The 24626-nt window shown below is 38.6% G+C and overlaps 1 non-coding gene across 1 annotated transcript; it reads left to right on the forward strand.

Annotated features, from left to right (window-relative positions):
- The first annotated feature begins 8060 nt into the window (after positions 1 to 8060).
- On the forward strand, positions 8061 to 8166 carry LOC145637665 (small nucleolar RNA R71). The gene has a single exon (XR_014114409.1). It is a non-coding gene; the product is annotated as a small nucleolar RNA R71 (small nucleolar RNA).
- Positions 8167 to 24626: the final 16460 nt, after the last annotated feature.

Below are 24626 nucleotides of genomic sequence, written 5' to 3' on the forward strand. Positions count from 1 at the left end.
TTCCGAAAGATACAAGGTTGCTGGACCCACCACATTATCTTTCAAGTGCATGACGGCAATGAACTGGTTGTGTACACGGCGTGGTGGCCAAGGCTACGAGTGGCTAGTTGGTCGGCCAGGTCTTGCAAGCCCTGCACCGTATGCGTATCTATCCAATGACAAATTGCCTAAAATTGGAGGTCCTAGGACTTGGATTATCCCTCCAGATTTTTTTTGGCCTCCCCCACACCCCGAAGGTGATCCATTGTCGGTGGGAGGCGGCCCAGTGCATATGGAGGAGGATGCCCCCGTAAATCACGGTGCTCAAGGTGATTAACAACCATAGGCTTTGGAGGAGCAGATAGTGAATTTGAGGACTGACATCACTACTATGAGGTCCAATGTCGAGGGCCTAAGGAGAGATTTTGAGGAGACAAGTACGGGATACAACAACCTAGTGCAATCTCAAGACAGCATGGCCACCTCTCTCGATGAAATGAGAAGTCAATTCATCACCATGCAGACAGAATTTCATGACATGGGTGACTTGATGCGTCGTTATTTTGAGGGCGGTTCTAGCTCCGCCCCGAGGTATGATCCCTCTTCCGGCCAATAGGGCCTAGTTTTCTCTTTCCCCTGCATGTTTTGATCGATATATGTTCACATTGAGGACAATGTGAAGTTTAGCTTGGGGGAGGGATCATTATATGCTTTGTAGATATTACTTTGTTTGCTTTTGGCTTTTCTAGTGTCTTGCTATGCATTTACATGGTTTTGCCTCGATGATGATATGTGATACATGTGAAAATTTTATGAAAAAAAAAATGTAAAACTTGTTTTCGAAAACCATTTAATTGATTGACTTGGAGTTGAACTTGTTTGTGGCGAGAATGGTCTCCCCGCTCGAATGATATTAATAGTTTGAGTACCCATGTGAGATTTTTGAGCCATATTCGACTGACACATCTTATTTTAGTCGCTTTCCTTTTATGTGTGATAGATTTCCTTCATGTAGTTTGATTCTTGGGTTTGCTTTGCAACTATTTAAGACTTTTTGATGCAGTATATGGAAGAATGATTTAATTTCATTTTATTTAATTAAAGCCTCAACTTCTTAGGTTTGTTATTTTTGTTTTATTTTACATTAACTCTTAGGGATAACCAATTTGAGCCTTGATTCCCTTCTTGGATGCCTTTCATTATATGCCTTAATGCCTTTTTGTAGGTTTATTTTGATGGAGAATCATTGTATAGTTTATGCCCCTTCGATTCGTGGTACTTTCAATTTGAAAACAAAAAAAAAGAAAGAAAAGAAGTTGAGAAGAAAGGAGCGAAAAAAAAATTTATTTGTTTACGCTCTAGGAAAAAAAAAAGTGAAAAGTTGAGTTGTGAAAAAAAAAGAAAAAAAAGAAAATTTGAAAAGTCATGAAATTTTAGCTAAAAGTGATGAAAAAGAAAGGCAATGCTTGTCATGAAATTGTGTTTGCCTTCAAAAGAAAGGAAAAAGTATGAGAATTGAATTGTGTGAATAAGGGGCTTGTTTGTGTGTTGTTTGGAGGATATAAGGTTGGTTTGAACCCGACATTTGGCTATGTTGTGGGATTAGGATTTTTGTTATTTTCTTTTAGCACCACATTCCCAAATAACGTCTTCTAACCTTGTATAACCAAGCCTACCCTTATTTAGGAATTAATGACCTTTATTTTGCATCATCATCTGACAAAGTGGAGAAAGTCTATTAGCAAGTCTAAAGAGAATAATTCCATGAAGTCGACGGACATTTATGCTTAGGATGAGTGAGTACTTAATTATTCTAACCTTTGTAAACACATGAGTGGCTTATTTATTTTATTTTGCACAACTAAAGTGAGATGCTATTCATATACGACTGAGTTGGTTAGGGGAGATGTGTGGCGAGATTGGTTGTCAACTCCGGGTGCTTGAAGTTTTTGGTAGTTTTACAATTGATGGTTTGAATTTCTTGTTTTTTCACTTGGTTTTGATTGGTAGCACATGTATTCTTTGTTGATAGGCTATCTTGTTTCCCTTAGTGTTTCATGGTCGAATGCTTGAGGACAAGCATTACACTAGCTTGGGGGAATTTGATATAACGTGTAATGTGCATATTTTTAGAGTCTTTATAGATAGTTTTCGAGTCTAGATTAGTAACCATGGCTTATTTTGGCTTGATTTGGTATAGTTGTGATCATATGATGCTTTTATGGGAAGATTCGTTGTTTTTGATGTATTTCAGGATTTAACGAAGATTTTTGGAGGTTTTACGAAGTTGCGGAATGTGATCATAGCTTGGAATTCACCTAGAAAGCCAAAGTTTGAAGCTAAATTCATTTAAGGGTATTCTTCAGCCAGGCACTTCCATGTTACTCAGAGACATGGGCATGTCAATGTGTTTTGAAGGCAGTAAGTTTGGAAGTTGAAGTTCATCTATGGCACGCCCATGTTCATCTATGACACGCCCATGTGGAGTCGAGTGTTTCAAGCTAGCTGCCATGTTCTAAGGGAAGCATGCCCGTGTTAAATGCGGGCATGCCCATGCTTCATCGAGTGATGTTGACCCAGCAAGACACGCCCATGCCAATATGAGACACGTCCGTGTCTTTACGAGTGTCGTAGCTGTTGTGAGTGCCAGCAAGACATGCCCATGTCATAATTGACATGCCCTTGCCTGGACGAATTTTGTCGGTTTAATCCGATTTCTTTCCTTAATTAATCCTATCTTTTAGCCTTCTTATAAATACTCTTGAGAATTATATTTTCATTACCTATCATCTTAGAACCCTAGTTTTCTCTTTAGACTTTATTTTCATTGTAATTCAAGATTATGCACTCAAGTTTCTTCATTTATCTCTCATAATAAAAGATTTGGTATTTTCTTATTCTCTTTAATTTCTTTTTATTATTAATTAGGTTTTCTATGATTCTTGTTATTGTTTTCATTAATATGAGTGAGTAGTTTCCTTATTCCAAGAACTTGCGGAACCCGAATATGATTGATGCATGATTTAATTCTTTAAATTCTCTAATGATAATTGCAATTGATATGTTTAATAGATTGTGCTCATTCCAATACTAGATTAGGGATAATTAGTATTGTTATTAATCCATTGTTTTAATCGCAACGGGAGTTGGATTTTAACGGGTTTGAATAAATCAATTAAGGGTTTGAAGTTCATCACGGGAGTAGTTGAATGGATGACTAGGAAGTTAGAGTAATGTGCTCAAAGTCTTTAATTTACATGATTCCGTGGAATTAGGCTTGATTGTGATTAGGGAAGCCATTGATAACTCGGGAGAGACCATTGGTACTATATAGGGATTACTTTTCCTCATTAATCAATTGAATTATATGTTAGGGGTAGAACGACTATTGCACTAATTTTATTCGTGGTGATGCTTGATCTTGGATGTTTTTAGCATTGATTTATTATATTACTTAGATTCAATCATTTTAAATAGTTCCTTAGTTATTAATTCTCACTTATTTGATTTGGTTACTTGCTTAGTAGTTACTTGAGTCTAGTTAATTAGTTGAACCATAGTCTCTTGGGATCCGACCCTTACTTGCCCGTCTACATAGTAGTGGTCTTGTTAGGTTATTCTTGTTAGGTACGCGACAAGCCTATGAAAGGTTGAAATATCAAAAGTAGAAGGAGTGGGAGAGGGTGAAAGAATAGGTGTACCTCCCGGTTTAACTAGGGGAAAAGAATGAGCATTCGATGAGCAAACATTGGTTGAGCGACTTCTTGTACAATTTGTCTTTCATCGGATAGAAGGATTAATATCTCGCACCGGGGGCCTCCAAGACAAGGAATCTCTCTCCTCGGGTCGGGTAGATGCCTCCTTGCATGGGATGAGGAACCATTCCTTAAACTGAGAAACTTTCCAAATGAAAACATCATCCTTCCTAGTTCGATCGAGAAACTTTTGATTCACAGGGGTGGAGATGTTGAGGAAATGAGAGGGAGACTTTTCTCGAGGATCTATAATCGGGGAAAGCTCGTCTAACAAAGTCTTGTAGTTATCATTAATGCTAAGAGCTAGGATAGAAATAATCCCTCCCAATTGGATGCACCCCGATAGGAAAACTTCATCACGTATATCCAAGAATCGAGTGATCAAAAGCTCCTCACAGGAGATAGCTCCCAAAGAGTCCTTGGAGCATAGAGCATACGCGAGGATTTGATTGAAATACCGCATAGCCGAATGAATCATGGAAGCGGACTTGGAAGTTTGAAGGTCATACTTTCCCTCCTCCGAGATACTCCTCCACCAGCGTTGCTCATCATATCCATGATCACTTTCCATTCTACTATGTGCCGGATAGATACAATGATCCGCATCCTCGGCCCAATGAAACTTGAAATATGAACATAGTTTAGCATCCGTCAATGAGTGATCATTGTTGAAGTGTTGGAAAGTTAAAATCTTTGAGTAATTTGCACCCGGTTCTTGGACAAATTCAAGAAAAGAAAGGAATTCATAAGTTACCCTAGCATAAGTAGGGGCGCTCAAATCCAAAAACTCTAAAAGATCAAGGCCCTCCGCAAGTAGGCGAACATCCTCATCTATCCCTAAAAACTTGGTTGTTGCTTGATTGTAGAATCTTGTCCGTCTAAGCTTCCTCTTGGATAGACGCTTGAAACAATCTCAATGTGATTCTTTTGAAAATTCAATGCCATAAGTTTCTTCAACCTCGGGTGGAAGTGGACCAACATGCCTAGGCTTGCTTGAACTTGATCTAGCTCGCTTCTTCTGACGGAGTGTGGCCATCTCAATGAAGCCTTGAAATGCTTGTAAAATGCAATGAAGATGTAAGAACAAATAGAAATCCCAAAAACAAGCTTCAAACCTCAATACAAAACTTCAAAAATTTGAAAAAGTCCCAAATTTTGATTGAATTGGGGTAGAAAATCTGAAATTTTTGGGTTTTAGATTTGAAAACTTGATGTGGCAATTGTAATTGATGTTGAAATGATAGGTTTGATTTTGCAAGAGAGGGTATAGGGTTTTAGGAGGGAAAATGAGAGAAATAAAAGTATAGGGTGCGTTTTGGGGATATAAGGGTTGCCAGCTAGTGCGTTCGCGCAACAGAAGGCCGCGTCATCTCCCGAAATCTCCGCGCCCGCGGGGAGTTCTTGGTCGGATCTGGAGATTTTTGAGACGCAGACACCCGCGCCCGCGGGTAGTCTCTGTGGTGCGTGCGCACAGCCTGGTGTGTGCGCACCACATGCAACTCGGGAGGGCTCTTAAACTACACCCTTAAAAATGCTTTCGTGTTTGCATTCTCACCGTCTCTATTGAATGCCATGATCAATTACTCAAAAATTTCATAAGAAACAATCCAAAATATGTTTGATCATGAATAAAAATCGATGGGAATGCAAACACGATAACATATAACTCAAACGAATCCCCTTCCTCGAAGCATAACCAAACCCCATGAAATCTTGAAGCGACACCAAAATTGTTGGAATTTTTCTCCGATCCAATCTCATGGTACCTAGGATCAAGAGAACAAGCAAAATTAAAGAAAAATAAGAAAAGTTCTCAAAGGAAGAAATATAGAAAATTGTAAAATCAAAAGAAAAAGGTTAGAAAACCGGGTTGCCTCCCGGGTAGCGCTTTTGGTTAACGTTATTAGATCGACGTCGTACAACAATTAAGGTGGTTGTCGGAGAAACAATGAATGAACAAAACCAACAAAATCATCTTCGAAAAACTTCTTGAGACGATTGCTTTTGACCTTTAGTGGAGAAGGAGAATCTTTCATTGAGACTTTTACAAAATCATTCGGGAAAAACACTCTTGGATGAATTGGGACCGCTCCATCTTGATCCTTTGATGCTAAGGTGTGATGGAAGACGTTTGAGCTCAACCATAGGTACACGTTTACCTTCCTTTGAAGTGGCAGCTTCAAAGCTTCCTGGCTTGAGATATTCATGCATATATGCTCACCCACTTCCTTAATGCTTTCATTTAGAAAATCCTCATACATTGCCATATCCTTGATAGGAGCACCTATTTTATCCTTGTTTAATAAGACATTCTCAAGAGGATCATTATAAGTGAGAAAGTGCTCATGCATGGAAGATACAACAAGATTAAGAGAGTCAATCATCATGCAATTTTCTAAAGAAGAACATGAATACTTCATGCTTTCATTCAAGTCAAATTTAATGACCTCATCTCCTACCTTGAATGAAATTTTTGCACTCTTAACATCAATCATAACATCTGAGGTAGCAAGAAATGGTCTACCAAGAATAATGGGAATGGTAGCATCTTCATCCATTTCAAGAACTACATACAAAATCTACCGGAATTACAAACTTCCCTACTCTCAAATGAACATCCCTCACCTTCCCCTTAGGAATATTAATTGACCTATCGCCAATTGCAAGGTAATTTTAGAAGGCATAAGTTCCCATAACTCAAGTCTTTGATAAAACGAATATGACATTAAGATAACACTAGCTCCTATGTCTCATAAGGCATTATCAATTTGCATCTTGTTAATGGCACAAGGAATAGAGGAGTTTCTGGGATCTTTCAACTTGGGTGGCGTCGTATTATAATTGCACTACAATTCTCAGTCAAGTTGACCGTCTCCACCACATCACAAGTCCTCCTACCACTCAAAATGTTTTTGAGGAATTTTGCATAGTTAGGCATTTGGGTAACCACTTCGGTAAAAGGTAGAGAAAGATGAAGTTGCTTAAGCATATCAATAAATCTTCCATATCGTTCATCCAACTTATGTCTCATGAATTTGTGTGGATATGGAAGCTTGGGTTTCACAATTCTTTTTCTACTCTCACCTATCTAGGTGTCTCAATCACAACCTCACTTAAAGATGCACCATTTCTCTCATCCTCTACCAAGACCTCCTTGGGGACCTCCTTAATTTTACTTTTATTAAGCAAACTCACCTCTAGAACCCTACCACTCCTTGTAACAATAGCATTCACGGGTTTTTTGGGATCAAACCTTGGGAAGAAGGTAAAGAAGAAGGACTAGCATGGTCTTTCAAAGCATAGGCAAGTTGAGAAATTTGGTTTTCATGCATCTTATTATGAGCCATCACCTCATTAAATTTCTTCTCACTTACGGCCATGTAAGTGCTCAACAACTTTGTTTGATTTTCATTGATTTCCTCCAAATTAGTCCTAGAGGAAAAGGATTGTGAATAGGAATTATCAACTTGAGTCTTTGGAGCAAATCTGGGTGGAGAGCCTCTTTGAGCATTATTTTGAAAATTTCCTCTCCCTTGATTGTTCCCATTACCCCTATTTTAATTGTGACCATAACCATGATTTTGGTTACCACAACCTTGTTTATGATTTCCATAACCTTGGTTTTGATTACCAAAATTTTGGTTTTGATTTTGGCTACTATAACCTTGATTGTTATAGTTACCTCGAGAACCTTGGTTCCCTTGATTCCTATAACCACCACCTTGGTTATAGTTGTCAAAATTGCCATGGTTTTGGTAATTCCTATTCCATTGTCTTCTTTGATTATCAAACCTTTGCACATTATTATTGTTTGACAAATAGTTTTCATGTTCACTCTCATTGTTATCATAATCATCATTTCCATCCGGAAAAGCATGAGGGCAAATACTGGCATCATGATCATATGAACCACACACATCACAAAACAAACAACCACTAGGCATGTTACTAGAAGAAAGAGGGGGATGAGAGTTATAAGGAGTACCTCTCCCCTTAAATTAGGAGGGAAGACTTGGAGCTTGGGAAGAAGAACTCTCCAATTTTTCCTTGATTGCATTCACTTCCTTCCCCAAGTTTGTCATTTGTGAGGAGAGATTGTTGATTGCATTTAAATGATCATCCGAGTACACCGAAAGGCTACTCTTGCTAGTTGATTCTCTCTCACCATCTTGCCAATCTCTATAGTACCTCACAACATCCTCAATGATGTCCACCACTTCTTCTTCTGTCCTATTCATGATGGGACCACCGGCTCCTCCATCAAGGCATGACTTGCCTTGGGGACTTAGGCCTCCATAGAAATTTTGAATAATTTGATAGGTTGGAATTCCGTGGTGAGGACACTACCTTTGATACTCCTTATATCTTTCCCACGCTTAATAGAGGCTCTCACTTAGCTTTTGTTTGAAGCCTTGAATCAAAGCTCTTGCCTCCGCCGTTTTCTTTTGTGGATAGAAACGGGTTAGGAATTCTTTTGTAACCTCGTCCCATGTCGTTAGAGAATTTGGCTTAACCTCCTTATCTAGCCATTCCAAAGTACGCCCGATGAGAGAAAAGGGAAAGAGCTTGAGGCGGATGAATTCTTGGGAAAGTCCGTTCACCTTGATAGTATTGCAATATTTTTAAAATTCCTTGAGATGATTTAGCGGGCTCTCATGCTTGGCTCCACTAAATTGTCGCCTCTTTATCAAAGTGATCATAGCCGGCCTAATTTCAAAATCATTTGTCGGTGTTGTAGGCGGAGCAATTTCACTTTCAAATCTATATGCACCGGGAATCCCCAATTCTTTCAATGCCACTCTCGGATTCTTTCCCATTCTTGTTTGTTCTTCCTGTTGCGGTTCTTCCTCATTTGAAATGCTAGAGCTCAAAGATCGCCTAGCAACCCTTAATATTGTAATAGTCCTCTCAATTTGCAGATCAAATGGCACTAGTGAATGACCACGTGCTCTATGCATACAACTCAAAAGAAATGATTAGTATCATGGCTACAAGTGTAGCCTAAAAGAGAAAAATCTTTTTGTTGTTTTTTTAGAATGAAATAGACTCAACAACTATAACAAAGCAACAATGTCAGTCCCCGGCAACGACGCCATTTTGACAAGGGGAAAACTAGGTCGTTATCTAATCTTCCCTCGGTCAAACTAAATTTATAAACACTTAACAAACCTAAATACGAGTATAGAGGCAAGTCAAGGGTCAAACCAAAAGGAACGGTAATTTTCAAGCGCTTTCAATTATGCGCCTAAGCTAGGTCGAAGACGAAGGTAGAGAGAATACTAACAACTAACAAAATATGTAACCAAGTAAATAAAACACTAGGAATAAGGATCAACAAATAATTATGTCAATTGCAACAACTTGGAAAGATCATGCCAATCAAAGGTTGTGAAGACTAATGATAAGAGCAATCAATCGGAATCAAAGAGCTATATCCTAATTGTTAAGCTAGGGTTCACTATGAATAACAAACTAAGAGAATCACAATCAAAACCAATCAATAACTGCAATTCCTAAATCAATTGTTCGTGTCATTACCAATTACAATGCAATCTAGCATAATTGCGATTCCCCGGCAACGACGCCATTTTGACGAGGGGTAAAACTAGGTCATCATCTAATTCTCCCTTGGTCAAACTAAATTTATAAACACTTAACAAACCATATACAAGTATGCGGCAAGTCAAGGGTCGAACCCAAAGGAATGAATAGGAACTATGATATAGTCTATTGTCAAGCTAAATCGAAGAATATCAATGGTTGAGGTTGATAACTAGGATAACAAGAATCAAGACAAATCATAGAATTCAATCAATATGCTAAACACCAGGGATATAGGTTCCACAAGCAAGCTCAACGAATATGCTAATTGATAGATCACTCAATTGATTCAAACATTGCAAGGGACAAACAATAATTGCAATTAAGGGAATTCAAAGTTTATCTCCTATAAACCAAGCTAGGGTTCACTATGAATGGCTAACAAGGAGAATCACAAACAAATTCAATCAATTAAAGCAATTCTCAAATTAATGGTTCATGTCATTGAAATTTGCAATGCAATCTAGATTAATCTTATAGGTTGATCACTCCTAGTCTAATTAATCACATACACAATTATGTCAACTAATTTAATTGCAACAATTCAATTAATCAATGATCATCAATTAGAAAAAATCATCAATCAAGCATGCTTCCCCTTCTCCCTAGCAACTAATCTACTCACTAATCATCATGAAATTGAAAGACAAAACAAATTCAATCACAAACACATTCATTTCAAGCTAAATCAAAAGGAAAATCAATCAATCAACAAATTCTCAAAACTAAATCAAAATCCAAACCAAACATTAAAGCATTAAAGAAAATTGCAATTGAAGTAAATTCAAAGGAAATAAATCTCACAAACTTTAATTAATATGAAGAAGAAATCAAAACTTTATTGAAGAAGCAATGTTGAATACAAATCAAATCCAAGAATTATAATCTCTACTTTCTCTCTAACTTCTCTCTAGTTTCTCTCTCTAAAAACTAAGCAAATGAAATATTATCTAAAAATTAGCCTTCAAAAGGATTTACAAGAGTATTTATAGACAAAGAAGAAAAACTAATCGGCCGCGCCCTCTCCAAGAAGACCCCGCGGGCGCGGAGAAATGGGTACGGAACCCATAACTAACTTCGCGGGCAAACAGGGCTATACCCGCGCCTGCGGGTACTGTAGCCTGTGCCCGCGGCGAAGAAACCTACGCCCGCAGCTAAAGGCACGACAGATGCCCTATTCCAAGTGGAGACAGGGGGACCGCGGTCTCTATAAATGGAGCGGTTTCTCCAGATTCTCCGCGTCTGCGGCTAGGGCACAGAGAGTTTCTGCCCAAAATCACCAAGTTGATGCACTTAACCCGCACCCGCGGCCTAAGGAATCGCGCTCGCGGCAATGAAAAGATGCAGAGCGCCCTCTCCGAGCCCTCTCCAAGCCAACTCTAAGAAGCTTGAATCTCCATTGCTTAGCTCTTTTTGCTTATCTTGGTTCCTTTGCAATAACACCTTAAGCACCTACGAAAGTAACCAAAGAGAGAAAATAGAAGAGAAAAAGAGCAATATAAAAGAGAAACATGAAGAAAACCACATAAAGGAAAGTAAAACACGAAGTAAAAAGAAAAAGAGAATCTAAAGGAGAAATGACAAAAATGATAAAAGAAAAGCATGAAAAATAAGGAGAAAACATCCAAAAAAACTACCCTATGAGTGCCATAAATGACACTCATCAGATAGCAAAGAAAATGGAATTACCTGGCCTCCCTTAATTAGATACTTTTGGACTTGGTTTCGAACCGACTCTAGAAGATCTAAAGCGAGCCCAAGAAAAGTCTAAAGCGTGTAGGAACGCTCGCACCCAAAAGAAAGCGGCGATCCCAATGGACCAATATCCTCTTACTCTCAATGGACAATTTATAAGAGAAGGAGAGGACTATCCATGCTACGAATTTTTCGAACACTTTGTTGTAAATGGCATAAGGCAACCCGGGTTCGAAATCTTTCTGGATTGCTACTTTCTAGAAGAGATCCCAACTCCTATCCACATGGAGAAAGCACCCCCATGCTTTGACTTTAATGTCATGGGACTCCTCTTTGGGCGCGAAAAGGATGAGCCAAAGTATATAGAGGACAATTCCTCGCTCATTCAAATGGTTCTACAAAGGGAGAATTTCGACCCTTCGAAGCTCATCACTCCAGTAGAGGGTTTAGTGCAAGGATGGCGCAAGACAGTCAAGGTGACAACTTCGAGTGGAACAAAGAAATCAATAACAATAGGACAAGAACCAATGTTTGAAGAGTCATTTGAGTAAGGGTAAGAGTTAGAGTCTTTTCTTGTGGAGTCTTCCAAGTCCTTATCTATAGCACCTTCTTCTTCTAATTCTTCTATTTTATCATCTACTCTTAGGATAGTTAGAAATAAAGTCCCAGAGGACATCTCTTTATTAGATGTAATGATTTCCGAACTTAAAAATATGTCTTCTTCCTCTTACTCCTCGTGTTATTTGTTAACCCAAGATGACGAGCATTATATTGTTTAACTAATAAAGATTGAAGGGTAAAAATGTGTGTCGACTATCGAGATCTAAATAAGGCTAGTCCAAAGGATGACTTCCCTTTACCACACATCGACATCTTCATAGATAATATAGCGAATCACGAGCTTATCTCGTTTATGGATGGATAAGCAGGGTACAACTAGATTCGCATGGCGGAAGAAGACATGGAGGAAACGACATTTATAACACCTTGGGGTACTTACTGTTACACGGTAATGCCATTCGGGTTGAAAAACGCGGGTGCCACCTACCAACGAGCAGCAACTGCCCTACTCCATGATATGATGCACAAAAAGGTTGAAGTATATGTGGATGATATGATCGTTAAATCAAAGGATCGCCCAGGACATCAAGTAGCCTTAAGAAAGTTCTTCAAAAGGCTAACGAAATACAATATGAGGTTGAATCCATCCAAGTGTGGTTTTGGAGTCACCTCAGGCAAGCTCTTAGGATATATAATAAGGTCTAGAGGAATAAAGATAGATCCAACCAAGATCAAGGCGATTATGTCAATGCCACCGCCCAAAACTGAGAAACAAATTCGAGGATTTATTGGCCGGTTGCAATACATAAGTAGGTTCATATCAAAGCTAACGACAATATGTGAACCAATATTATGGAAACTCAAAAAGAATGTGCTAGTAATATGGGGTGATGAGTGTCAAAAAGCCTTTGAAAAGATCAAAGCCTATCTCACAAATCCTCCCGTATTAGCACCAGCGCTTCCAGGGATTCCTCTTAGGTTGTACTTAACAGTCGCCAAAGAGACAATGGGGGCTATGCTTGCACAAGAATTAGAAGGAAAAGAAAACGCTATCTACTATCTAAGCAAGAAAATGCTCGAGTGTGAAGTACGCTACACACCACTTGAGAAATTGTGCCTCACATTAGTGTGGGCCACAACCAAGTTAAGACATTACATGCTCGTGCATACCGTCTTTGTAGTTTCTCGAATTGATCCACTTTAGTATTTGTTCGAAAAATCTACACTTAATGGGCGCATATCAAGGTGGATAGTCAATCTAGCCCGATTTGATATGAGATTTATGCCTCAGATGGCCATTAAAGGATCCGTGGTCTCGGACTTCTTAGCAAAATTCCCAATAGAAGATTCGACGCCAATACATGACAACGAATTTCCAGATGAAGACTTGATGGTCATAGAAGATGATACTTGGACTTTATACTTTGACGGATCCTCAAACCAAAAGGGATGTGGTGTTGGAGTACTATTGGTTTCACCTAAAGAAGAGCATGTTCCAATCTCAATAAAGTTAGATTCGACGTTACCAACAACGCTACTGAATACGAAGCATGCGTGGTAGGCCTCGAAACAACTTTGGCATTGGGAGTAAAGAAATTGGGAATATTCGGAGGCTCTTCCTTGATCATAAATCAAATATCTAAAAGATGGAAAGTAAGGACTGAAAGTTTAGCCACTTACCAAACTTACCTGGAGACTCTCACCAACCAATTGGAAAAGGTAGAATACACATATCTACCTAGAGAAGAAAACCAATTTGCTGATGCATTGGCAAGATTAGCCTCAATGGTTAGGATTCCTACGGAAATCGAGCAAATGCCTTTAACCATAGAAAAAAGGCATAAATTGGCTTACATTCAAGCCATAGATTATGATGAAGTGGTCCAAATAGAAGAATAAGAATAAGAAGAGCCATGGTATACAGATATACTCAACTATGTCACCAAGGGAGAATATCCTCCTCATGCTGACAAAAGAGCAAAACAAGCATTAAGACTCTTGGCTTGCCAATATGTGCTCATAGACAACAAGTTACACAAAAGGCTACCTAAGAGTCGAGCTCTCTTATGTGTAGGGAAAAAGGAAGCCCAAAGAGCTATGAGGATAGTCCACGAAAGCGTTTGTGGAACTCACGTTAATGGGAAGATGCTAGTCCAAAAGATAATGCGAGAATGGTATTATTGGACTACCATGAATAGGGACTGCCATCAATATGTAAAAAGATGCCCTAAATGCCAAATATACACCAACTTACAACATGATCCTCCATCTCTACTCTACACCTACACTTCACCATGGCCATTTTAAACATGGGGAATTGATATCATCTATAAAATTACCCCTCCTGGGACTGGAGGTCACGAATATATTTTAATAGCAATTGATTACTTCATGAAGTGGGTTGAAGCGCAGTCATACGCTAAACTCACTACAAAACATGTAGCGCTCTTTATCGAAAGGAACATTATTTGTCGATATGGAGTCCCACATGAGATGATAAGTTACAATGGAACTCACTTTCAAGCAGAATGCAAAGAATTGTTACAAAAATATGGTATTCAACACCATCACTCTTCTCCTTATAAACCTCAAGCAAATGGAGCAGTTGAGGCGGCTAACAAAAAATTAAAGACTATTATTGAGAAAATGACAGAAAATTATAAGGATTGTCTAACAAACTCCATTTCGCACTTTGGGTTTATCGCACGTCAATTCGCACATCAATAGAAATACGCCATTCTCCTTGGTTTATGGAATGGATGTCGTACAACCTATAGAGCAAGAGATACCTTCTCTACGCATTGCATTGGAAAGTAAACTCGATGAAGTCGAATGGACTAAGGCAAGATATGAAGAGTTAATTCTACTCAATGAAAAGCGACTAGAAGCTCTACATCATACTCAATGCTATTAAACCCGTATGGTTAGACACTTTAATAAGAAGGTCAAGACAAGAAACATCAAAGTAGGGGACTTGGTGTTAATAGTAAGGAAAAATTTTTTGGATCCAAGAGGCAAATTTAGGCCTAATTGGTCCGGACCATATATCGTCAAAACCATCTTGTCCGTAGGTGCAGCAAAACTAACGGATATGAATGGTAATGGATTCTCAAACACGACAAACCTTTACCAATTTAAAAAGTACTACCCATAATTACTTGAGTAGGACACTCAAGAGAGCTACGTTTGGCCTGATTCCTTAGGAAAGGATACGTAGGCAACTCTTTACAAGGTGCGACCATTTTAATTTTTGCAAACCTCGCATCCCAGCATCAATAAAATTCGATGCAACATCAGCGCAACAGAAGGAAGTTTGTCGCTAGACGATAGACTGCAGCGCAAGACGACGAAGCATGTCGCCTAGCTACAGACTTTAAAACGCGGCGGCGATTTTCTCCAAATATCTGGGCAAATTTCGGTGTATTTCGGAAAATTTTTTATTTCCGTACTCGAGAAATTTTCTGAAAAGAAAAATTTAAGTTGTTTTCATTGCTTTGATAAATTAAATGAAAAAGTTGATTTAATTAAAAAAAAGCTAAAATTGCATTAATAAAATAAAGTAAAATTACATTATTGATGGAATTTAAATAAAAATCTTAATAAAATATATTGACTTAAAAATAAACTAGTCTAATAAATTAGAAGTAAAGCAATGCTTTAATCTTTCTTCTCTTTCTTTGCCCTTTTCCAATTTTTGTCTGTGTCTTCTTCATCATCCATGACTTTAGCTAGTAGGCATCCTTTAGAGGACCTACATTCAATTTTAGAGTAAATGGTTTCTCCCTTAGCTAGGACTCCATGTTTCTTTTCTACCCAAACTTTCTTTTCTGAAGTGTCAGGTTTTCTTTTCTCTTTGCCCTTAGTAGTGTCCTTCTTCTTAGGCATAATAGGTGTTTTGAATTCAACTTTTTCACCCAAGCGTTCCTTAACAGGAACTACCTTCTCACCTAGGCGGTTATTCACATCGGTTCTACTCTGATCTTTTTTCATGTCCTTTTTAGGCTTATTAAGAAGCTAATTCTTCACATTATTGGGCAAGGGAGGAGGAACCTTTTGGGTAATCACTTCCTATAATGGCCTAGCACTCCAATTTATGTCAAACTTTTCTACTTCTTGTGAAACAGGAAATTCATAGGGACGACGGAGATCCCTAGAAGGAATTGTTTGAAGTAGACCGTACTGCCTTTTTACCCTGCAGGGATTTTAAAAAGTAATCTTGGTTAAGCTTCGAAGACGACAGAAGGGTTGCTTGTTGACACCAACCATCTTCTCAATTTTCCACCATGGGTTGACCCACTTGATAGCAAAGTTACAAGGAGCAAATATTTTGCTCCACTCATGGCGACCCATTTTAGAGAAATGCTTCTTACGCCTTACAAAGCAGTTTGGAGTGTATTTTCAATATTGTTAAGAGGACTAATTAATTCTAGTCTCTCCATTAGCCACATCTGCAAAAAATTCAATGCAAATAATTAGTATTACTATACAAAAATATGTTTTTTTTTATTTCTGTAATTAAAAATATTATTTTTGTACCTGTAATAAAATTGGAGGGCCCCGAAAAGGTGATTTTGGATTTTTCTGTAATTCATCTAGACTAAGTATAGTCTCTCCAACAATTAATGGCATTGGATTCCTTCCAGATTCAATTTGTTCCAAGACAAATAATATGATTGATTGACCTTCATTATTTCTACCACTAGTGACAAGATATTGGTTAAGCATGCAAAAGAGAAAAGCCCTTCTCCTATAAAAATGAAAAGACTCAGAGTAAGGTATATCAAAGTAGTGGTGTGCAAATTCTTTAAGATTAACTACGCTACCATCTACAATATTTGTTAGATCTCTGTCTTTTAAATTAAAGAAGTGCTCAAAATCTTTATAATAACACTCATTCACTCTAGGAATTATTGTAAGATCTAATGAAGGAAAGCCTAGGATGACACCAAATTCTTTCGGTAAAGGGCTAATTTCATCACAGCCTAGTCTAAAGCAATGTGTATATGTTTCCCTATATTCGAAGGCGGTAAGAATAAAATCTATGTCAAGATCTACCCCCTTAATACCATATATACCTCCCATGTGAAAAAAGTCGAGTTCTTTTCTCTCTTTAGCAGTTAAAGACCGACACAATTCATGAGTAAAATCGCTAAAACTCACAGTGACTAAAGACATGATTATTTTTTGAGAGGCTAAGAATATAATTAATAATTAATCTAGTCGAATTACATAGAAAATTTGCAGATTAGGGGGCTATTTATGTGCAAAACTGATGCACTTTTACTCCTGAAAGTATTCGGAGGCAACGCACTGCAGCGCTAGACGAAAAACCTTTCACCTGGAACGCCTAGCGATAGTATGAAGCGCTCGGCGACAGGAAACACTGCAATGCCAGCTCAGCGCGCTATGAAAACTGCGTTTTTTTTACTATAATTCGAATTCGTACAATGACTTTACAATTTTGCTCTTTTGTCCCATCACCCTATATACAAAATTCAATATATTTTTTCCTTTTTTGGATCTTTTTAAGCTTAGTTAAATGAGTAATATAATACAGTCATCAAAGTCCTACAAAAGTCAAAATAAAATGAAAACACAGGTACAACTACGTTGCTGGAGGGCGTAGATGATGGGGAATGTTCATCACATCGAAGAACATCATAGGCCGAGGAGTATGCTCCTCACCAGCTCTAGACTCACTAGGAGTCGAGAACTTCAACTCAGGGCCAGTCCACCTAGGCTCACCTTGGTGGTGAATCAACAAAGGTTGAGGGTTGCAGACGCTGCTGCGACGATGGGGCGAACTCGTACGTCCCACCACCAACTGGAGTAGCCAATTTTGCGCCTCCATGGCCCATCGGCCCAGTCTGTGCACCCTTGGAAGAAATACCCGAGCCCTCCACTGCCTCAGTCTGAGAAGCGTCAGATCGGCCACTAGAAGTAGTGCGGCGACGCCTCGAGCAAGACCTAGACGGCCCCCTCCTAGCCTCGGGCCTCGTCCGAGTACGTGAAGGAATAGGTTGTCCCTGCAAAACTAAATCAAGTCAGATGCAAATCAAACAGGAGGATAAACAATATAATAAAAGAGGAAAAAGATACCTCTTGAGCTACGTAGTCACGACGATAGAAAGCTACGTTCCTCATCCTCACCAGCTGACTCCGAAAGGCGTCTATGCACCTCGCCATCGCTGTCACCACCTCATGCAAGAACTGTCAAAGAAAACAAAGTCAGTAACCACACAAGACAAGTATAAATAAATAGCAAGCAAATAACTCACCCGAGTCTGGTGACGAGGAATAGATCGTTCGATGAAGCGCTTATCCCAGGAGCTGGAGGAATCATCTCCTCAACGGGGCCGTATGTCCCCTAATAGCTGATGGACATCCGAGGAGAAACAAACTCAGTAGGCTCAGCCTGGCAAAAAGAAAATCTAGGCAATTAAGGACCACTTGGGGGCTATCTAGCAAATAAACAAAAGATAAAAAGCATATCGTCGCCTCCTCATACAAAACAGGGGTTGAAGCTAGCAGTGGCAGCAAGTCCTCCTCGTAGCACCGCCCCGAGCTAGCATGAGATCTCCAAGGGGTACCAGCAGGCGACCTCTCCGCCAAGTTTATCAGCATCGCATCATGAAACATGTGTCGAGGCGGAGGAGCCGAAGCGACAAAAATCTCTGAAGAGTGATGAACAACCACTCTCTCACTGAGGTACAACACCGACTCGTATGTACCCTGAAAGTAGCGACGCTAAGTGGTGTACTGTGTAGCCAACGTAGGAATAGTCAGGCCGGCCCATTGCCGATACACTACCTCGGGCTCCTAGAAAACACGTGCGTGATATAAAAGTCTATCAAAAGGCAATACAAAAAGGACAAGCATCTAAAAACATGCCGAGAGGATCAGCTCTCGAACGTGGGCAATAGTCGCCTGATCACTAATGCGACCTCCTCTACAGGCGCTATTAGGAAGCTCGCGAGGAGATGGTCTCGCCGGCGTTAGCGACGGAAAGTGCTCGTAGAACCAAATCTATGAACAAAGACAAAAGAGGATCAACGAATGCTAATAAGAATCTAGAGCTAACTTTAAAAAGAGATAAAGTATACCTCTACGATTCTCTAGAAGCTAGAGAGTGCAATGTTTCCTGTGAAAGCTTTGTAACGAAAAGAGCCTCGCAAGCCCCGTAAGAAATCAGCATAAGCCAAGCTGGCCCAATCATAGGTCCCGACCAGCTGAACGTCACGGAGAGCAGAAAGGTAGTAGAGAAGTATCCGACTACCTTTGTCAGGGGAAAAAGTCCCTGACAGCAAGATAAGAACGAAGATGCGCACCCGCTGCTCACTAATTGTCGCATCATCCTCGAAAGCCATCGCTTGAGTAGACCGGCAGATACACCGAGCGTTAAGTCGAGACGGCTCAACCTCGACATGGGCCCGAACAGTAATCGGACCCAACAGCTCCTCGACTATCGGAGAAAGGACAGAAATAAAACTGTCGAATAGCAGCGCAGTCGAGTGGAACTCCAGTCCCGAGATGAGACTGAAGTCAGCAGGGGTGACAATCATCTCGTCCCAGGGAAAGTGAAAAGTGTTGGTGGTGTCCCAGATGAACTTCACCAAAGCTCGAACCACGTGGTGGCTCATGTCAAAAGAGTACAAGGCCTGAGTGGCCCAAAACAGGGCAGTCAACCCATAAGACTCCCAAAGACGTTGCAACCCTTCATCGCTGCGAAAATACTTGTCGTACAAGTAGCCAATGGACTAGTTGCCGGAGCTGTGGCTACGTGTCCTCCTGCTAATAATCTCGCGACGTACCCGCTCAGAAATGTGGTGCTCAGGAGCGAAAACAAGGTCCTCTCATCCCACTCAGGGAAGGGACTAAGAGAGGTGGATGGCTCCTCGCCCTCGGACTCGTGCTCCCGTGAGTGTCTCGAGACCGCAACCAGAACCGCGTTGTGTAGCCATACTACATTATGCAAATTAAGTTTCTATAGTAGCAAAGGTTCACCTAGCCGCATGATTCTATGTTCGCAAAAAACAGAGTACGTAGTACTAAAACAGAGCACGATTTCAATTCAAGCATATATAGAATTTTCAAGCAATCAAACAATTTCTTGCAATACAATGACAATTATTGTGACAAATTGGACAAGAATAGCTAGCAAAAACGCGAAGAACAAGCCACATTGTTCTCACGACCTCAATGGGTTCAACAACTGTGAATTGTTAATTTCTCCACCAAATTGAGTTAAACAAGTCTCAAAATACTCGTAAGGCAATATACATCAAGTAATTTCATGGTATAAAATTTGACAAACAAAGCAAATTAAGCAAAATAAAATTCGAATTTTCAAAAAATTCGTGAATAAACATGAAAAAATTTAGCAAAATTCGAGTGAGTTTGAAGAAAAATTATAGAGATCATCAAACTAGATGAACTAAGCTTCGATTTGCAAAACGTTTGAGCGAATTTGGTTGAGAAATGAGCGAAAACGAGTAATTTGAAGTTTTGTGGCGAATTGCAAACAAGAACAGCAGCAGATGCGAAAATGAGGAAGAAAGGGGATTTATTCGGAAAACTCAAGTGCAGCGCTGCACGACAAACCTGTCGCCTGGCGACAGAGCCTGTGGCCGAGTGATAGGAAGAATTCGCGGCAACAACAACTTCCAGAAGCCGCTAGTGCGGCGACAAGGTGTGAGGCCTCGTAAAACAGTTATGTGGACCTCATGCAGCGGTTTGGGTTCCTTGGTGCGCCAGTTAGCCCCTCTAAGCAACTTGACATGATTTAGTAATCGACTCGATTACAATCACATTAAGTGATCGACCTGATAAATGATCATCTCTATAGACACCCAAATGTGTCTCCCCAAAACCAAACCTAGTGATGAACACCTTTCATGTCATTTGATTATCAAATAAAGCAAAAGTGTGAAAAGTCTAGTGATGAGGATGTTTTTATTAAAATATCGCTTCTTTCTGTTTTTGAAAATATTTCTTTTCTTACCTTATTTATGAAAAACGTGCATTCTAGTTTAGATTGGTCCATTATATGGGTCCAATAATAGTATAGTTGGATGGGGCTTAAAAAGACCTTTCCAACAATATATTATAAGCCCAATTCCGATGAATAATGAGGAAGTTATGGCCAAAATACTAAACTGGGCACGGTTTGGGTTTTACCTACTGCCCAATGATCTAGAGGAGGGCCTATTATTAATTATCATTCTCAAAGCTATTAGGATTGATTATAGTCTTCTAGAATACTCTATAAGGTTCTTTTAAATCCTAATGGAGTTAGGATTGATAATTATGTTTTAAAGAGTTTGAAATTGAATAAAACTACTCCTTTTTAGACTCCTTGTTTTGTACGAAGTGGAATATATTCAGATTTTATTTTCGCGAATCATAATATTTATCCAAATTTTATATGGTTGGATAGCTCTTGAAATTATCTTTCCAATGATATATTATAATATTAAATCCGAGTTATAACGAAAAAGATATGAATGAGATATGAAACTCTATCCAAAACTGACACCCTTCCACTATTTCGGCCATCTCTTTTTATATACAAATTATTGTAATCTGATTTCAACTGGGTTGAAAAAAAGACTTCAAGAGCTTTCCAAAGACATAATATAAGACTTATTTGGACTTCCAGATCAAAAGATATGATAAAAACAAAATCCGTAAAAACTGATTATTAGCGCCTGACGCCAAGCATTAGCGCCTGGCGCTAACCTTCAGCGCCTGACGCTAATGACCAGCGTCTGGCGCTAATCGAGTTTTATTCTCGTCGAAATTTTGATTCGTTTTTTATCTATCCGACTGATTTTCTCTAAAAATAGCCTCTTAAAATTCTGTTTCAATCATCAATTTTCATCAATTCCCACCAACTCTCATCAAGAAATTATTGATTCTCTCTCTCTTTCTAAGCCTAGATTTTTACAAACACAATTCCTCATACATTAGCACTAGACACACCTATCATAATTCAAATTTGTCTTCTCCCTAGACGTGAAAGGTTTTAATTTCTGAGGGTTTAGTCCCTAATCTTTATTTCAATTATTTAATTTAATTTTTGTTTATTATTTTCCTTGAATTTACTAACGTGTTTATTTTGTTATTAGAAAGAGATACGAGGCATCCAAGTAAGTGATTTTAATTGTTATTATAATATAGAAATCATGTCTAGGTTATTATTATTATTGCAAGTGTCATGTTAGGGTGTTTTGATGTTCCTAGTATCATGTTTAGGGTAACAACGAAAAATCCTAATATCAAGTATGATTAAAAGTATGATTCCTTTTATATTCTTCCTAATATTCATGGTAGTATCATGTTAGGGTTAAAGCTTTGAGTTTTATTGTTTAGTGACATGCTAGGGTTTGTTATTAATCTTGTTAGTATCATGCCTAGGATCTTGCTATTAATATTATGCTTTAACATGATTATTGATTATAATTATTATTATGATTATGATTAATTTTTATTTTTATAATTATTATTTTGATTATTATTATGTTGCTTGATTATATTTATTATTATTACTTGATCACGCCTTTTATGCATGTTTAAAGGGAATTAGTACTTGTAATCACTCTTATATAAGATAATTAATAATCTTGTTTAGGGTTAATTTTATTATAATTCAAGTGATCACCAATAATAGATTTATTTGTGCATTAAATTCAACCAACATAGATTAACAGGTTTAGGGTTAATCCTATTGATTGCATGTTAGTCAGAAAGCGCACATGAATACGATCAGAATAAAGTAGAGGCCTATTATTAGGGCAGGTTCTATATCTTTTTGGTTGGATTTGTACCTTCATCCCCAAACTACCAGTCATGGTTCCAGACCTATTGGAGTAGACGATCTCATGGATAGTTAAGGGGTGTAACCTTCACCCTGTGAACAGTTTACAAGTTCCTATAACTTGTTGGCGACTCTTTTGCTCTATCTTCTTTCCCTTTGGACGCCACCATACTTAAGTGTATGATCATAGTGGGGTTCAAGCTAGGGGTAATGCTTGAAATATTCCCTACAGTTTTTGGCTACTCCACTGGGGAGGATTTTATTTTAATTCCTGAAATTTATTTTGGCAATGATTTAGAATGATTGGATGAGACTCGAAAAGTTCTACGTATTTTATGTGCGTAATTTTGATTAACATTATTGTCATATGCATAAAAAAGATCTCATTGGAAAGACCATCCGTAATGGGTTAAAACATATGATTTTACACGTAGGAAATTTGAGGAATATCTTTCACAACTAGGATCGAAATAATGCTGCGCGAAACTAAAAAATTTTATCGAGCATAGAAAGCTGCTGAGGCATGTAGGAACTAGCGTCAGCGAAAAAGCCTAGCACCAAAAATTTGACGTTAGCGCCAGGCGACAGCTTTTGTCGCCAGGCGCTAAAGCCAAGTTGTGGCGCTGGCCTCCTTTTGCTGGCGCCAAGTTCTTCCAATACCGAGCCAGAAATATGCGTTCTAATTTTGACAAGTTTTTAGCACTGTTTGCTCGATCCTACTTCCTGATTGAGTTTTTCTCACTTTTCTGAAATCCATATTTGTTCTACATATGGACATAACCCTATGGGAATTCATGCTCCATTTACTTGATTGAACACTCTATGCAACAAAGGGTTCATCCGAGAATGTTGAATTCACCAAACCATGGAAGCGAGTTTTTGTTTAAACTCGCGGTGTTCCATCCACTCGCGTCAACCCTTCATGGTTAGGCTTTCGCGCGGTGCATCCGGACAATTAACCATGGACCCTCTTAGACTAACCCATATCCCAAACTTTAGAGAACTAGAGCCATGGTTAGGTTGCAAAATCATTGCATCATGTTGTGACTACTTGACTACTTGTGCATCTCTTACTTGTGTATACTTATTATGTGACTAAACTAACCGTTTGGTTTGACTTGTGTTTGTAAATAAGTCTTAATAAACTAATTAACGACTAAAGGACTTTGCTTAATTAATTAATTAATTGGAGCTAATAAACGTGTCTAAAATCGAGTCGTAGTCCCTTTAAGTCAACCTGGGTTTTTATTCCCGTATATTGCACACGCGTCAACTTGTTTTGGTCATAGCCGGAGTTCTAGGAAGAACTACGAGTTGTACAACCTAATGCATATACGTGAAGTCTTAACTTAGTCTTTGTTCGAGTCTACTCACATAGTCTAGCCACATGGTCATGACACAAGTCTTAATATGTCACTTGCATTCACAATAAAGCACTCACTAATATGTATCTACACCATGACCATGTCTTAAGTTCTTGCATGACTCGGTTTTTTCCGTCATTTGAGTTGGGGGTACATTCTATTCCTAATTCTTTATATCTCTCCATCTACATCATCTTTCCATTCTCCACATCCTTTCTCCATATCACAACCTTCATTCTTCCTACCTTCTTCCATCCATGCATGTTAAATCGAGTTTGAGTCATGTGATTGACAAACAAAAAAAATGAGGGTAATGATGAAAAAAAAGCACAAGGCAAGCTTCTTAACAAGATTTCATGCTTTCTTCTTATTTTTTTCAAACCCTTTCCCCAATAAGTCTTGCATAGGCACATTTCTTTTCTCTTAGATTAATTTTGTAGATTTTTTTCTTTTTCTCTTTTAATAAAATAAGTATTTATTTCCTTACATATGATCATTTCATTACATTGCATTTTTTTTTTAAAAAAAAAAAACAAACAAACAAACAAATCCATGTCAAACTAAGCACAAGGTATACCAATGATTTGAGGCACCCCTTGTAGCCACATCATATTACCTTTCATCCTTCAAATATACAATCCTTTTTTTGATAAACCACTATGAGCCTCGTCTAACAATAGACCTTTCTTCTTCAACCCATATCTACCAAACCTTGTGATGGGATGGTGTGTAACTTATGCAATTTTAAAAGCTTGAGTGATTTCAAAAGATCAAAATAAATAAAATAAGCAAAGAATAAATAAAAGTGTACATAAAGGGCAAGTGTTCCAATGTCTTTGATATGAACATGTCTTT

This window comes from Chenopodium album, chromosome 6, assembly GCF_948465745.1.
Source record: "Chenopodium album chromosome 6, dcCheAlbu1.1, whole genome shotgun sequence".
NCBI classification, from domain to species: Eukaryota; Viridiplantae; Streptophyta; class Magnoliopsida; order Caryophyllales; family Amaranthaceae; genus Chenopodium; species Chenopodium album.